Raw genomic sequence first — 18006 nt, 5'->3', positions numbered from 1 at the left:
CTAGGCATAGATGACACCCATTGCTTTCCATAGACTTAGTGTTTGTGCCATTCACATCCGCTTACTTTCTATTTGCTGACTTTGTTTTTTTAGCCATCCAGCATGTCTTTGTCCCTCCCGTGGAACATATTCTCCAAAACAGTGCATGTGTTGGTTGTCTTCCTTGGTGCTACTGCCCCTCCCACCATCTCCCTGTGTTGCGCTCCTATCCCTTCTTCAATCAGGAGCCTGCCCTTGGGATGGGAGGGGTGGTGTTCTTTTATCTCTTGTGTTTCTACTCCCTATTACTTTAAAAAAAAAAAAAAAAAAACGCTTTTGCTGGTTTCTCTTTTATCGATACAGATCCAGTTCTGATCAGTAACTAAGATAAATAGCAACATTGTTTTTGTAGGCACGCATAGGGTCATTTTGTGCTATAAAAACCTTTAATGCTCAAAATAAATTTAAGGGCAGGTATGGAACCCTATCAGATGTGTTGAATAATGATCTCTTGCAAGACATAGCCACCAATTTGGAGAGCGGTGGGAACGTTTTCTCTTGATATTTGAAGAAGAGTACGCAAGAACACTCGTATTAGAATTTTGGGGGGGCTTGGGGGGGAGGTATTTATATAACCTACATTAAGGTTGTGTGATTACTAAGGCACGGAAATGAAGGGTGGGTTAAGTGTTTTTTTTTTTTTTTTTTTTATGTGATTGAAGTGAAAATTCAATAAAGAGATATTTGACAAACTGGCAAATAGTCCACTTTACTCTCTGAAGGTATTTTAGTTCATGATTATATTTTTTTCTTGGACAATTTATCAAGGATTATGGAAATAGATTGGTGCCCTGGAGAATACGAATAGTAAATCCATTCACCCCAATATCTTTAGATGCAGAATATGTGCCAAATCCCATTGTGAAACAATAAGTTCCTTTCAAACTGTTATAAAATGATTCATTTACTTTTTTTTTCAAAAAGATATAGTAGCATATTAAAAGTCGTAGCTTTTATCACTAATGTTTGGATTTGTCAATCAGTGAATCTATAATAGAACTACTGTTGAATAGCTTGGTGCAGGTATTTTAATGATGTGCCATATCTGTCAACATAATGTCTGTAAGTCATATACTGTCCTTTTCCTCAAATTAATTTCCAGTAATCTGTAGTTGGCAGTTTCTAATGTATATATGTCCTTTTAATAGCATGAATATATAATGGTGAGGCATCATTTACACAACAAGTGCTTAAACCATTCAGAGTCTATCTTAAGCATTGTTAATGAGCATTTTCAAAGCATGTCAGTCTGGCTTTCCCAATGCTTCTTGTTTGCCTTTAATGGCTTGCCAATGATTGTTAAATTGAGCTAACCTTGGCAAACCCCATAGTAGAGCATGGCCGTCTTAGAAGCGTATTATTCATACTTCTGGGATGGCTTCCTCAGTGTGTCCCCCATGTTGCGTCTCATAATAATAATATAAAGGTAATATAAAAAGTATTAAAAAATGTACTTGTAATAACTGTTGCGCTACAGCATGTTGCTTCACAGTTGTCTTGGTATTATAAAAATGCACTTGTAATATGTCAGGCCTTCACTGTTTGCTTTCAGAGTGCCAGCTCGATTTTAAACACATCAAAAATTGGCAAAGTTAACAAAAAAACGGTGGGAGAGGACAGGCAGGAGTGCCTGTCATCAAGCAGCAGCAGTGTTCTGTTTTAGAGTAAAAGGTGAGAAAAACAGAAACGAGAAGGATATGCACTCCCATGGAAGGTTACATCTCCGGTGAAGGGAATTAAATAGCTTGGGGATGTCAACTGTGGAAGGGGTACGCTCAACCGATCAAACACAGGATTGAAATATAAATACTGCAGAGAGGAGAAAAACACAAGAATAAGGAGCAAGGCCCTTGAATCAGGAGCAGCAACGTAAAATAGGCAAAGTAGTCATCCAATCTTGAGCAATCAGTAAGTCAACTCTAAGAAGCAATGATTACAGTCCTTTGTTCGACATATTGACAAAGATTTCAGTTCAGTTCTTTTCAGGATCACCTAGATTTAAATTTATTACTAGAAATGACTTCCAGACTTATTTTTTCAGAATCTCCATCTCTGCAGGGGCCAAACCTCTCATCACTTAAGCGCACTTGCAAACGTTCATGCTTACGTTAGATAATCCTTTGCTACTTGGATTATTTCTAATCCTGTAGTAGTTTCACATGGTTGTTCTTTTTTCCAGTTTTGCCTAGACGGCACTGAATACTAATCAACAGGCGCCTTACAGTCCACCACATGAAACCCACGTTTTGGAAAGCTGCATGTTCTCCTAGTGTAGGTGCCATAGAAACCATTCTCCTATACCAGCATGGAAAGGGGTCTGTTCCCTCTACTTTCTCATCCCCATGAAAGGATGACACCCACTGACCAGTCCTCAGCCTCAGACCATTGAACAGTTTAATCTCCTTTCACATGGCTACATTGCAAGACCTCATCCCATTGCTACGACTTCATGGTTGTGTTGTATCTTAAAAGTGCATTCTTTCACATCCCAATACATCCTGTGAACCACCTGTACTTTTGCTTAGTGTGAAATGGAAAAAAATAACAGTTCTTTTCCAGGGGATCATCATCAATAGTCATAAACACTGAATATTCCCACCCACGTGCGGGGACCCCGGAGCATATACAAACACATATGCATATATATGTGAAGTATATGAAAAATAATACTTTAGTAGAGAGTTTCAATACCAGTATTGTTGCGTAGGCTCTCATTATTCTATTGAGACTACTGGATTTTGATTGGCAGACTTACCTGCGGTGTGGGAGACTAAGTCTAACCTACAGCTGGTGACACCTGTCGCTCCAATCCGGGTTTTGCTCTGGCTAACTAGCAGTGCCTCATCTCTACCCAAGAATTGGGATGACTGGGCAGCCGAGGGTGTGACATACTTGGTTTCTCAGGGAAGCTGTGATCACTCAGGTCTCATCCGTTTCTCTCAGTTACATTTAGTCTCATATATAAATGACAAACCGAGGCAGTATATGTTTCGATAATGATTTTAATAAAACAACTGTATCTTAGATATCAGGGCGTGAGCTGCAGTAACCAGGACAACACAGCATGACAGCACTAAAATGGTGACAATGAGAGTGAAGCATAGAAATAACGCTATCATATTGTCACTACGGTCAATAGACTAACTCCTACCTAGGCTATAATAGAGCACAGCATGTTAAGCTCTAATTCCGCCCTTCAGGTTCCCCTGGGAAAGCATCATCCCCCATACCTGAGCAAAGGCCTGTGTTTCCATACCTAAGCAACAAAGCAGCAGCAGAGCCCAGTTTCTGGCACACACTCAAAAACAGCAGTGTCAGACTAGGCTTCACCATCAATGCAAAATTGTCTCTTCTCCAACCCCTGCAAATTCAGTCCTTCCTGGTATCGGTCCTGAATTCAGACATTGGCAGTACATTACCAAACCCACAAAGGGTGATGGCATTCCAATCTGGCAAATGCCTCTTTTTCAGACACCTAGTCCCATCACTGTTCGAACCGTTGTTAATAGAGCTAAAACTATGGCAAATGTACACCATGATATTTGTGCACATGCCAAATAATTAGCATTACTATTGTCAGTTCCACCCGAGGTGACCTTTTCAATCTAGAGTCCGAATGCATGTTCAGGCAAGCCCGGCGACTTAGGCCTGAAGCTACTGATTGACAGGTCACAGGTAGGGTGATGAGTAGCCTGTTGACACTCAAACAGGAAAAACCCAGACTGATCCCTTAGATAGGCAGTGACACCACAATACTTGTAGGAGATGGACCCCCAATAAAACACATTTAGCCAGAGGGGCCTGCATTCCCAAAACACGATAAAAGTTAGATGCCACATGAAGTTAGGAACACTAAACCAATCAGCACACAACACGCAGTGATCACGAGCTCCTTGTGCCGGACATCTGGACATTGTACCTACTGGCCCACTTTTTGTCCACGCAAGGTCGAGACCCCCCTGAGCAATTTGTCAGATGGTCAGACTTATGATTCTGACTCTGCCCGGATTTCTTTCTGCAAAGAATGTGCAGAATTGTTTAAAAACCCTTTAAGAATTGTATAAAAGAGCCGTCAGTACTCTAACTTTGAGAGACATCATCAGACCCCCGACTCTACTACGTTCTGCCGGCCACTGCGTTTAATTAAACCAACTGTTCCTGTTTTGCCAAAAGCCTCTTGTCTCATTTCTTTAGGGTAAATCTGCATTCAAGCAACATCGTAATAAAACTATTGGCCACAGTGGCTTCTTGTCTTGCATGCCAGGTTGCTCATAGGAGCACTGCAAGAGTGTTTATCACACCAATGGGTACAAGTGGAATTTCAGTGGGAAGATCTAGTGTTGGTAACAAGGGCCCAGTAGTCTCTACTCTGGTGGGACAGCAACCATTTATTAAACAGCTGGCCTTTTCTGGACACCATTCCACGAGTGTCTATTACCATAGATGCCACTCTCATGGGGTGGCGTGCCCACCTTCACCAGGATCCTCAGCACCAAAGTCGCCAAATCAACTGCTCTGAACTAGCAGCCATCACTAGACCTCAAAGAAGTACTCCAGGACAAAACTGCACTCAAAAAAACACACCACATGACGGCCATGTTCTACATTCAGAAGCCAAACCTCCCCCAGCTTTTGCTGTTGGCACAGGAGATCTGGTATTGGGCAACCCGCCACAACATTTATGTCTGGCAAACTATCTTCTGGGAGAGAAGAACAACTTTGTGGTTCTGCACAGCAGAATGCTCAATGGGTACACGAGTGGGAAAACTGCCTAACCTTAAAGTGCTTCCCCTTTAGGGTACCCAAACAATAGATCTGTTAGCCATGCTTGAAAACTCAAAATGGCAAAACTTGCCAATAGATACCCACACCCTACAATCCAAGGACAGTGCTCTGTGGATCAAGTTGGTCAGAGATGTCTGCTTACTCTTTTCCCTCTCTACCCCTCATCCTGTAGGGTGTCCGAAAGATGCCACAGGTGCCCATGGCTCTAATCCTAGTTGCACCAGCATTAGTCTGATTGCTATGGTTCTTAATGCTTCTAGAGCTGTGAGTCCACTCTCAAGAGAAGCTCCTAGCATGGCCGGACCTTCTTACTCAGCATCAGGGTGCCTCAGACATCCCTGTACCAAGCAACTCAATGTAGAAATTTGGCACTTGAATTCTTATTTTAGATACCTTAACCTCTCACAAGAATACATGGCTGTTCTGCTGGAGACTTTGAAATTTACTATGTTCGATGGCATCTGTCGCTGTAGATACACATGTTCTGCAATAGCTCGCCATCTGGTGTTGGGTCGGAGTGTTACAAGTTGTTTTTCTTCGAAGAAGTGTTTTCGAGTCACGGGACCGAGTGACTCCTCCTTCTGTGCTCATTGCGCATGGGCGTCGACTCCATCTTCGATTGTTTTCTTTCCGCCATCGGGTTCGGACGTGTTCCTGTCGCTCCGAGTTTCGGAACGGAAAGATAGCTGAAAATGGAAGATTTTCGACGGTATCGTTGCGATCCGGTTCGAGATAAACACACACGACGACGCATTGAACATCGAATCGCTTCGGTGCCCTTCGGGGTAGATTTCGGCACACCATCGGGGCCTAGTCGGCCCGACCGCGTGGAGAACAACGCCGATGGAACGGACCCCGTTTCGATTCTGCCCTGAATGCCACAACAAATATCCTTATACGGACCAACACTCGGTCTGTAACCTGTGCCTGTCACCCGAGCACAGCGAAGAATCCTGTGAGGCCTGTCGGGCGTTCCGGTCCCGAAAAACTCTGCGCGACCGTCGAGCGAGAAGTCTGCAGATGGCGTCCACGCCAAAGGAGCATCGACAGTTCGAGACAGAAGAGGAACAGGAGGAATCCTTTTCCATCCAGGATTCAGACTCCAACGAACTCGACAATACAAAAACTGTGAGTAAGACGTCGAGATCAGAACTTAAAAAAGGCAAACAGGCCCAGGGGACGCCACTGCCAACCGGCCATGGCTCAACCCAAATTACCGGTGACCAACAATCGGCACCGAAAAAGGCCCATTCAGTGTCGAGATCGTCCGACTCCGGTCGAGACACCGGCACTCAGCCTCCTCGGGACCGAGAGAGTGCTAAAGAGAAGCATCGACACCGAGAGTTCGGTGTCGACACGGATCGACGCCGAGACAGTGGCGCCGAAGACCATAGGGGCCAAGATTTTTCGGCACAAAAGAAGAGGAAGGTTACCTCGGAGCCGAAAAGACAAACAACAGGGTTTTCGGAGCCGAAAAAAGCACCAACAGACCCAGTTTCAGGCTCCTATACTGAAGAGCATTCTATGTCTTCACAAATGAAAAAACACAGATTCGAACAGGAACTGCAATCCACTGAAGTGGATCACACGCAAAAGCGTATCTTTATTCAGCAGGGGACAGGGAAGATCAGTACCCTTCCACCTGTCAAAAGAAAGAGAACACTTCAGTTTATGGCACTAGAGGCTCCTCAGCAACAAACAGCAAAGAAGGTAACACCTCCTCCCTCGCCTCCACCTGTAACTCCGGCTTCGCCAACTTACACCCCGTCACATTCGCCAGCTCACACCGCCATGAGCCACGATGACCAAGATCAAGACGCGTGGGACTTGTACGATGCACCAGTGTCTGATAACAGCCCAGACACATACCCAACTAGGCCATCACCACCTGAGGACAGCACAGCCTATTCACAAGTGGTGGCTAGAGCAGCACAGTTCCATAATGTGGAACTACACTCTGAACAAGTAGAGGATGACTTTTTATTTAACACCCTCTCCTCCACCCACAGCTCCTACCAAAGCCTGCCTATGCTCCCAGGCATGCTACGCCATGCAAAGGAGATCTTCAAGGAACCAGTTAAAAGTAGGGCAGTAACGCCTAGAGTGGACAAAAAGTATAAGGCGCCTCCTACGGACCCTGTATTCATCACCTCTCAGCTGCCACCAGACTCTGTGGTGGTAGGGGCTGCCAGAAAACGGGCAAATTCACACACTTCTGGGGATGCACCTCCCCCAGATAAAGAAAGCAGAAAGTTCGATGCAGCCGGGAAGAGGGTCGCTGTCCAAGCAGCAAACCAGTGGCGCATCGCAAACTCACAAGCGCTGCTAGCGCGATACGACAGAGCCCACTGGGATGAGATGCAGCATCTCATTGAACATCTCCCAAAAGATCTACAAAAAAGAGCAAAACAGGTTGTTGAGGAGGGTCAAAACATTTCCAACAATCAAATACGCTCCTCTATGGATGCAGCAGACACAGCCGCAAGGACCATTAATAAGTCGGTTACCATCCGTAGGCACGCATGGCTCAGAACGTCTGGATTCAAGCCAGAAATTCAGCAGGCAGTACTTAACATGCCAGTAAACGAAAAACTTCTGTTCGGTCCGGAGGTCGACACAGCCATAGAAAAGCTCAAAAAGGACACTGACACTGCCAAGGCCATGGGCGCACTCTTCTCCCCGCAGAGCAGAGGATCTTATACCACCTTCCGCAAAACACCTTTTAGAGGAGGGTTTCGGGGTCAGGCTACACAAGCTAGTACCTCACAGTCCGCACCGTCCACCTACCAGGAACAGTACAGGGGAGGCTTTCGGGGCCAGTATAGAGGAGGGCAATTCCCTAGGAATAGAGGAAGATTTCAAAGCCCCAAAACCACTACCAACAAGCAGTGACTCACACGTCACTCACCCCCCCCCACACAACACCAGTGGGGGGAAGGATAAGTCAATATTACGAAGCATGGGAGGAAATAACTACAGACACATGGGTCCTAGCAATTATCCAACATGGTTATTGCATAGAATTCCTGCAATTCCCTCCAGACATACCACCAAAATCACAAAATTTATCAAAACACCATTCACAGCTTCTAGAGATAGAAGTTCAAGCACTACTGCAAAAAAAAAATGCAATAGAATTAGTACCAAGCACACAAATAAACACAGGAGTTTATTCACTGTACTTTTTGATACCAAAAAAGGACAAAACACTGAGACCAATTCTAGACCTCAGAGTAGTAAACACATTCATCAAATCAGACCACTTTCACATGGTCACACTACAAGAAGTGTTACCATTGCTCAAAAAACACAACTACATGACAACCCTAGACCTCAAAGACGCATATTTCCATATACCAATACATCAATCACACAGAAAATATCTAAGGTTTGTATTCAAAGGAATACATTACCAATTCAAAGTATTGCCTTTTGGTTTAACAACCGCTCCAAGAGTATTCACAAAATGCCTAGCAGTAGTCGCTGCACACATCAGAAGGCAGCAAATACATGTATTCCCGTATCTAGACGACTGGCTAATCAAAACCACTTCGCTCACACAATGCTCAAACCACACAAATCAAGTCATACAAACCCTCTACAAACTAGGGTTCACCGTCAACTTTGCAAAATCCAACATTCAGCCAAGCAAAGTACAGCAATATCTAGGAGCCATAATAGACACGACAAAAGGAGTAGAAACGCCAACTCCACAAAGAATTCACAATTTCAACAGAGTCATTCAACACATGTCTCCAAATCAGACAATACAAGCAAGAACAATACTACAGCTCCTAGGCATGATGTCCTCATGCATAGCCATTGTCCCAAACGCAAGACTGCACATGAGGCCCTTACAACAGTGCCTAGCCTCACAGTGGTCTCAAGCACAGGGTCACCTTCTAGATCTGGTGTTAATAGACCGCCAAACTTACCTCTCGCTTCTATGGTGGAACAGTATAAATTTAAACAAAGGGCGGCCTTTCCAAGACCCAGTGCCACAGTACGTAATAACAACAGATGCTTCCATGACAGGGTGGGGAGCACATCTCAATCAACACAACATAAGAGGACAATGGAACATACATCAAACAAAACTGCATATAAATCATCTAGAATTATTAGCAGTTTTTCAAGCACTAAAAGCTTTCCAACCAATCATAATCCACAAATACATCCTTGTCCAAACAGACAACATGACAACGATGTATTATCTAAACAAACAAGGAGGAACACATTCAACGCAGTTAAGCTTATTAGCTCAAAACATATGGAAGTGGGCAATCCACCATCAAATTTGTCTAATAGCACAGTTTATTCCAGGGATCCAGAATCAACTGGCAGACAATCTCTCTCGAGATCACCAGCAAGTCTACGAATGGGAAATCCACCCACAAATTCTAAACACCTACTTCACACTCTGGGGAACACCTCAAATAGACTTATTTGCAACAAAAGAGAACGCAAAATGCCAAAACTTCGCGTCCAGATACCCACACAAGCAATCCCAAGGCAATGCCCTATGGATGAACTGGTCAGGAATATTTGCTTACGCTTTTCCTCCTCTCCCTCTCCTTCCTTATCTAGTAAACAAATTGAGTCAAAACAAACTCAAACTCATTTTAATAGCACCAACGTGGGCAAGACAACCCTGGTACACAACACTGCTAGATCTCTCTGTAGTACCCCACATCAAACTGCCCAACAAACAAGATCTGTTAACGCAACACAACCAACAGATCAGACACCCAGATCCAGCATCGCTGAATCTAGCAATCTGGCTCCTGAAATCCTAGAATTCGGACACTTACAACTTAGCCAAGAGTGTATGGAAGTCATAAAGCAGGCCAGAAGGCCATCCACTAGACACTGCTACGCAAGTAAGTGGAAAAGATTTGTTTGTTACTGCCATCATAATCAGATACAACCACTACACGCAACTCCAAAACATATAGTAAATTACTTGCTCCATTTACAAAAAGCAAAGCTAGCCTTCTCTTCTATTAAAATACACATTGCAGCAATATCTGCATACCTGCAGACTACCTATTCAACTTCCTTGTATAGGATACCAGTCATCAAAGCATTCATAGAAGGTCTTAAAAGAATTATACCACCAAGAACACCACCTGTTCCTTCATGGAACCTAAACGTGGTCCTAACAAGACTCATGGGCCCACCTTTCGAACCCATGCACTCTTGCGGAATACAATTCCTAACCTGGAAAGTTGCCTTTCTCATCGCCATTACATCTCTAAGAAGAGTAAGTGAAATTCAAGCGTTCACAACACAAGAACCTTTTATACAAATACATAAAAATAAGGTCATCCTACGACCTAATCCTAAATTTTTACCAAAAGTTATTTCACCGTTCCATCTAAATCAAACGGTAGAACTACCAGTTTTTTTCCCACAGCCAGATTCTGTGGCTGAAAGAGCACTACATACATTAGATGTCAAAAGAGCATTAATGTACTACATTGACAGAACAAAGAACATCAGAAAGACTAAACAGCTATTTATTGCATTCCAAAAACCTCATGCAGGTAACCCAATATCAAAACAAGGTATAGCCAGATGGATAGTTAAATGCATCCAAATCTGCTACCTTAAAGCAAAAAGACAACTGCCCATTACTCCCAGGGCACATTCAACAAGGAAAAAAGGTGCTTCAATGGCCTTTTTAGGAAACATCCCAATGCATGAAATATGTAAGGCAGCCACATGGTCTACGCCTCACACATTCACCAAACACTACTGTATAGATGTGCTATCCGCACAACAAGCTACAGTAGGTCAAGCTGTATTAAGAACTCTATTTCAGACAACTTCTACTCCTACAGGCTAAACCACCGCTTATGGGGAAATAACTGCTTACTAGTCTATGCAGAACATGTGTATCTACAGCGACAGATGCCATCGAACTGAAAATGTCACTTACCCAGTGTACATCTGTTCGTGGCATCAGTCGCTGAGATTCACATGTGCCCACCCACCTCCCCGGAAGCCTGTAGCAGTTCAGAAGTTACCTTCAATTTTGTACATTTGTATATATATTATTTAAACCTTTAATAGGTACATACTTACACATTTCATTGCGTGGGCACTATTACTATAGTACAACTCCTACCTCACCCTCTGCGGGGAAAACAATCGAAGATGGAGTCGACGCCCATGCGCAATGAGCACAGGAGGAGGAGTCACTCGGTCCCGTGACTCGAAAACACTTCTTCGAAGAAAAACAACTTGTAACACTCCGACCCAACACCAGATGGCGAGCTATTGCAGAACATGTGAATCTCAGCGACTGATGCCACGAACAGATGTACACTGGGTAAGTGACATTTTCATTATGCTTACTATGCAGTCTAATGGAAGAGGTTCATGCAATACTATTTTTTTTTTTTTTTTTTTTACACAAACTGATAGGCCCTTTTACAGTTTCTGTACAGGACATTATGTTCATAGCATATGTGGCTGTAGGTACACATGTGTGCATACTCCTGCTATCTAGTGTTGAGCTTGGACTTTGCAAGTTGTTTTTTGAGTCACAAGGTCTTAGTGACTCCTCTGGATGTAGATGTGCATGGTCACCAACTCCATTGTTAGATTGTTCTTCTCATCCATCAGGTTTGGACTTGATCCAGTGTGCTCCTGGTCTTGATGAGCTAGTTAGTCCCCATTGTGGCCTTGAGTCCGAAAACCTCCAACCTGTTGTAAGAACAATCTTCATGTATTTCTCAACTTTTGCGCCGGTTCCATCTATTTGCTCTATCGATGATGAGCATCCAGGGCTCTTGGGGCCTTCATGTGCTCCAGACACCTTCCAGAAAATGAAGACTCACAAGATGATGGAATAGATGCCCTTCAAATGATGCCCCCAGTGTCTCTAAATATCTCTGGCCTGACCTCCAAGCCATGTGCAACTTGTGCCTCTCGCTGGACCATGACTAGAGCTGCTGCGACTGTTGCTCAGCGTTGCGAAGCAAAATGCACCAGCGCCGAGATATACCATGGGCACAGCAGGATGTTGCAGTCTGCTTCAGAGACACCAGACATCCTCAGGGAAGTCAATGTTGGGTGCCAAAGAGCTGGAGGAGGTAGCCCGTGAGTCACCTGAGCTACCAGCCTAGCCCTGAATATATAGACTCTGACATCTCGGAGTCTGGTCGAGAGGAGGAGGAAACTCCATACACTGGGCTCTGGCCACGCTGCATGTGAGTACTGTCTGCATCCCTCTGCCAACCACTTTGCATAAGCAAACGCATGTTGGAGCCGAGCACTGCCTCTTTGGGGAACAGGCTTCGAGCCCACTGCCAACACAGCTGCCAGCTTCTTGTGCACCATTGTCATCAAGCACTGGTGGACATTGACATGTGGCCTGGAAGCCAAAAAAGGAACTCTGCCAAAGCCCTCTCTCTTCGACCTGCATCAACTTCAAAAGCTCACATCCTCGCTGGCACACGAGTGGCACCTTCAAAGCAGAATACTTCTTGGCACCAGCTACAGCCGAAGTGACCCTTCATCACCGAATACACCCTCTACATCTAAGCCATCATTGATACTCAAACCATCATTGGTGCCGAAGTACCTCTTCGTCAGGGACCGTCCCATCCTCGAAAGGTTCAGAGAAGAGTTGGATGTTAGACAACCGCAAATTCTCACCCATCCACGAACAGGAACAAACACAGGCCGCTACCAAAGAGGCTCACCCATCAGGTCCATGTGGCCTGCGCAAGAGGCCTAAGTACACACTACCCCCTCCACCACTGCCATCTTCACTTACACCTTCATACCCCTTATCTCACTTGTCTTCTCAAGTCTTCTCCACATAGATCCCTGGATTCATATTCTGACACCAGTTGCACTAGCCTCTATTTACCAGGTGAAAATGTTGTACCCGCATATCCAGATTCTTCAGGTGTCCACTCCTAATGACTTAATACTTAATAAACAATGCATTACATTTATGATGTTCGCAGTGCACATCTGTGGCTTGAAGCTGTAATACCAAAATGTGTATTCGAGTAACGTCTGTGTTGTGATTTTTTTAAAAATTTATACTAGTGGTATATTTCTGAATGATACAGCCTCTTCCAGATAAATAGTAACTTCTTGCCCGCAAAAATGCCAGGTCAGAAGAAGTGTTCTTTGTGGACCAGCAGGAGAAGAATATATGAAAATGTTCTTTTTTTTTGGTTTCATTGGATGAACAGTGATATATTTCTATCCACATCAACATCGTACTATTGCTATCAGAAGCTGGCTATTGCAGTGTTCATTTTCGATTATATAAAGCAAGGCTTGAAACATGGTTGAAGCTGTCAAAATACCAATGCTGTAAAAGCACTTTCATTTTGCTATTACAGCTTTCTTTGGTATCGTACTAATGCTAAATAGTCTTTGATAACTTTGATAAAATTGGCATGATTCTGGATAAGAAAAGGATTTCAAGACTTTTGAGCACACCTTGCGAGCTAAAGAACTTGATTTTAATCCCTGAAAATTGTATATTCATTTACTTTAGATCTTGAACTCAAATTGTAAATATAAATACTTTTGTCTGGTATTGTCCTAATTATGTGCATCTCTTCACAAGCTCCTCTTCTAATCCTGCTTCAGTGTAATAATAAATGCCCCTCTCATAGCCTCCTCTTAAATCACTTTCCTAACAATAAATGGGTTAGAATCCTTCCTCACTATTGTGCGGGTATTTGCTGATGAAGGATGTGCTTTAAGCACCCATAGTTGTGCCTAGGCGACTCATTTAGCAGTAGCTGAGAGAAAGTTTCCAAACTTTACATTGTGGAAAAATTTGTGTGTGTGTGTATGTGAGTGCGAGAGAGATAGTCATGTTCGATGGCACGGTTGGCTGTAGATACACATGCTCTGTATACTCCTGCCATATAGTGTTGAACCCGGAGTGGTGCAACTTGTTTTTTCTTTGACAAGTGTTACAAGTCACAAGATCAAGTGACTCCTCCTCTCAGTGATATCGCACATGGGCATCAACTCCTTTTAAATTGTTTTCTGTCCGGCGTCATGTTTGGACGTGTGTGCCTCCACTCAGTCTTTCAACTCTGTTCGGTTCTCGAAATCTTCACTTTCTGTTCTGATGATATTGTTGTCATTCACGCCTCTCCTATCGTAGGATTCTCGGTGCTTGCTGTGGTTCGGGCTCTGACCGACTGCTGTTTGGGGCGCCAGCCTCGGGCCTACCTTCCACGTGGCTCCGGTACCAACAGAAATGCTTCCCTGATGCCATAGACTCATTCTGCTTCTGTCCTTGGTGCCACACCAAGTTCCTGCACACTGACCAGTCTCTCCGGTTGAGAAAAACCGTACTAGATTGACAAGGTCATAGGCTGTAATGGCTTAGAAGACACTGAACAACACACTGGACGTCTTCAGAGAGGAACCTGCTCAAGAGAAGAAAGCCTTTTCTATCCACAACAGCTCTGAGTTTGACGTTGAGTTCAACATCAAACTACATGAGTAGTGTGGCCCCTGCTGTCCCGCACAAATACTCAAAAGGTCTTGCAGCCCATCATAGAGGTCGCCCGCCCACCACTGGTTCTGGCCATGGTCGGTATGAAAGACTGTTTCATCCACGCCACTATCTGGCTTAGCGCCAAAAATGTCTGTCGGGTCCAATGTCATGCAGTCGGCTTCAATCTCAACAGCCTCGGACCGAGAGATCGTTCCAGTGTGGATCCTAACCTCGATACCTAGCCATCAGTCTCAACATCCGCGCCGACAAAGCTTCCTAAGCACAGGCCTTTGGCACCAAAACCCTTGGTGCCGAAAATATTGGAATCTAGATACTCAGGCCAGTTCTCCACTGTTCCCTCTCTGGTCGAGCTAATCCTGGAGAAAATAGATGCTAAACAGAGCACGCTCCAGATCAAGAAAGCACAGGTCAGATCATTGCCACACCTTCCTCTCCTGTGCTCCCCAAAAGGAAGCTTTCCTTTTAAGAGGACCTTGGAAGTTCCTGCCCCTTCCAAAAAGGTGGCAAATGCAAGTCTACTAACCCACCTTGCAGGCCTTCTCCCTCACCTTCTCCCCCCCCCACCCCTCCCCCCCCCCCCCCATTACACTCCATTAGTCACTTCCACCCCTTCTCTGCCTCATTCTCCCCAATCAACCAAGCAAGGGAATGACTCTCCTCAGTGGTCACCACATGCTTACACTGGAGGTTTAGGGGGTGCTCCTGATGACACCGCCCCATGGGATGGCTACTACCCTGATTCCATCCCCTCAAATGACCCTCATCTTTACCTTTCGCGTCCCTCACCACTAGAAGATACTACCTCTTACCAGCAAGTATTCGCTCGAGCAGCCACCTTTCACTATGTAGAGCTGCACAATGACCCCATTGAGCAAGATTTCTTGTTCGACACCCTTTCCATTAAGCATAGGGATGCGTAGTACCTCCCCATGCTCCCTGGTATGCTTAGGCATTTAGAGAATGTTGTTAAGGAACCTGTATGTTCCAAGGTGATCACTCAACAGGTGGGCAGGTAATACCGGGCAGCCACCCTGAAACCCGCTTTGTATAAGGGCGCAGGTACCACCTAATAGCCCATTCACCGGGAACTCACCTCCCCCAGAAAAGGAGAGCAAGAGGATTGATGATGCAGGGAAGAGGGTGGTGGCACAGGCCGCAAATCATTGGTGTATAGCCAGTTCTCCAGCTCTTTTGGCCCGGTATGATCTTGCCCATTGGGCTGAGATGGAGTTACTATAGATCCTCCCTGAGGAGTACCGTAAGCGGGGAAAACAGATTATCTCGGAGGGTCTAACAATTACCAATAATTCCATCCGGTGCGCCCTTGATGCAGGAACTGCTGCAGCCAGCAGAATTAAAACCAGCATCCTTTTAAGAAGGCATGCTTTCCTTCTGTGCTCCAGCTTTAAACCTGAGGACCAGCAGGCAGTTCTGAACATTGGGGACGATGGCTTCTTGCATCACCATAGTTCCCCATGCTGGACTATGTATGCATCCCCTGCAGCAGTGTCTGTCTCACCAGTGGTCTCGGTATCAGTGTAATTTGGAAGATCTAGAGTTATTAGACCCCCAAACTCGCCGTTCTCTGCAGCGGTAGCACACCAGCAACATCATGAAGGGGCGGCCTTTTCTAGACCCTGTCTCACATCACATTGACAACAGATGCATCACAGATGGATTGGGGTACTCACCTCAAAGACTAGACGACGAAAGGTCTCTGGAATGCCAAACCCTAGTCCCCTTCACATTAACTGCCTGGAACTTCAGGTGGTGTTTCTGGCCCTGAAAGCTTTCCTTCCTCACCTATCTCACCAGGTTGTCTTAGTCCAGCCGGAAAACATGACAGCCATGTATTACTTACAAAAACAGGTTGGGAGAGGACACAGTCTTCACAACTATCACACCTGTCTCAGACCATTTGGAATTGAGCCATTTGTCACTGCATTCACCTTCTGGCAGAGTATCTGCTAGGGACACACAACAACTTTGCGCGCCTGCTCAGCAAGATGCAGCAACAAGTCCAAGAGTGGGAACTCCACCTGCAAGTCCCCCATACATCCTTCAAACTTCAAAAAGTCAGAAACCCTCATAGATCTTTTTGCCACACAAGTAAACACAAAATGCCCAAACTCTGCTTCCGGTTATCCACATCTCGCCATCCAAGGGCAGTCCTCTATGGATGAATTGGTCAAAGATATTTGCCTACGCTTTTCCACCTCTCCCTCTCATTCCATTTCCGGTTTAGAGGATCAGGCAAACATCTCTCACTATGATCCTCGTGGCTCACACCTTGGTACGACAGCCTTGATTGTCCACATTTCTATATCTTTCAGTAGTCCCATACGAGAATCTCCCCAACTGGCCAGACCTTCTCACCCAGAATCAAGGACATATGAGGCATCCAGCCCCCAAGTCACTCAATCTTGCAATGTGGCTCCTGAGGTAAAACAGTTTGGCTACTTTGGATTACCTGTAGAATGTATGAACATTCTCAAGGTAGCACATAGACCCACTACTAGAGCCGAATTAATGGAAAGGTTGTGAGAACTTCAAACCAGGAGGCCTGGACCCTAAGCCTCCCAATACTTGAAATGCTAGGTAAAATGGTGGTGAGTTCTCACTTGAAAAATCCTTAATAACAAGCACAATGCCTCAATAGTAGTTTATTTGCATCAAGAAAAAGCAGTCAGTTCCATGGAATTGTAATTCTTGTTATTATATAACAGTCTTTAAGCAGAAAGTAAGATCCAAAGGTCAGCAACTCTGTAGTCCAATCAACCAGTTCCAAGGTTGAAAAAATATCACGTGAAAATTTTCAATAGTGAAACAGCCAGGTTAGAAAAAGATCAAGTGGTGCAATTCGATGGAGGAACAGCCAACACGTGTTTCGCCCCTTAAGCGGGGGCTTTTTCAAGGCCAATTCAAGGCATTGTGAGAAAGCTTCTGGCATCTATTGTCATTAATTGCGAATAGTAATCTAAAGTCGCAGTGAGCAAACAAATGGTCTCCGATAAATCTCCCGCGTGTCCTGCGTTGAATCGCACTGACTTCTTTTTCTTGATGCAAATAAACTACTATTGAGGCATAGTGCTTGTTATTAAGGATTTTTCAAGTGAGAACTCACCACCATTCCACTACTAGAGCCTGTTAAGCTGCAAAATGGAAATGGTTTGTTTGCCACTGCCAACCTAAAACAGATTAATCCTGTGAAAGCCACAGTACAAGATATTGTCTGCTATCTGCTCCACTTGCTGGAAGCAAATCTCGCTTACACCTCAAATCGTCTACATCTCACAGCTATAGCTGCAGATCTTAAACACAGACAACGTTTTTTTTTTTATTCAGACGTCCTGCCATAAAGGCTTTTTATGGAAGGACTCAAATGCGTCACCCACCCAGGCTACCCCCAGCCCCATCCTGGAACCTTACAGTGTGCTCACAAGACTCATGGGTCCACTGTTTGAGCCACTCCACTCATGTCCAATTCAGTTTCTCTCATTGTGACTAGGAAACAACTTTCCATCACTTCAGTCAGACATATTAGTGAGTTCCAGGCACTAACTTTATAAGAACCTTCCAAATTCATAAAGATAGAGTAGTTCGTTGGACTAATCCTAAATTTCTTCCTAAAATGATTTCTCAGTTTCACCTAAATCAGTCTGAGTTACCAG

The 18006-nt window shown here is 44.6% G+C and overlaps 1 protein-coding gene across 1 annotated transcript in view; it reads left to right on the top strand.

The window, feature by feature from the left end:
* The window catches only part of CTCF (CCCTC-binding factor), a 372938-nt gene that overhangs the window by 248406 nt on the left and 106526 nt on the right, over positions 1–18006 (top strand). The window lies entirely within an intron of this gene.

The sequence above is a fragment of the Pleurodeles waltl genome, chromosome 12 (assembly GCF_031143425.1).
Source record: "Pleurodeles waltl isolate 20211129_DDA chromosome 12, aPleWal1.hap1.20221129, whole genome shotgun sequence".
In the NCBI taxonomy this organism is placed as follows: domain Eukaryota; kingdom Metazoa; phylum Chordata; class Amphibia; order Caudata; family Salamandridae; genus Pleurodeles; species Pleurodeles waltl.
The sequence above is the reverse complement of the archived record's forward strand: the minus strand, read 5'-3'. Positions and strand labels throughout refer to the sequence as shown.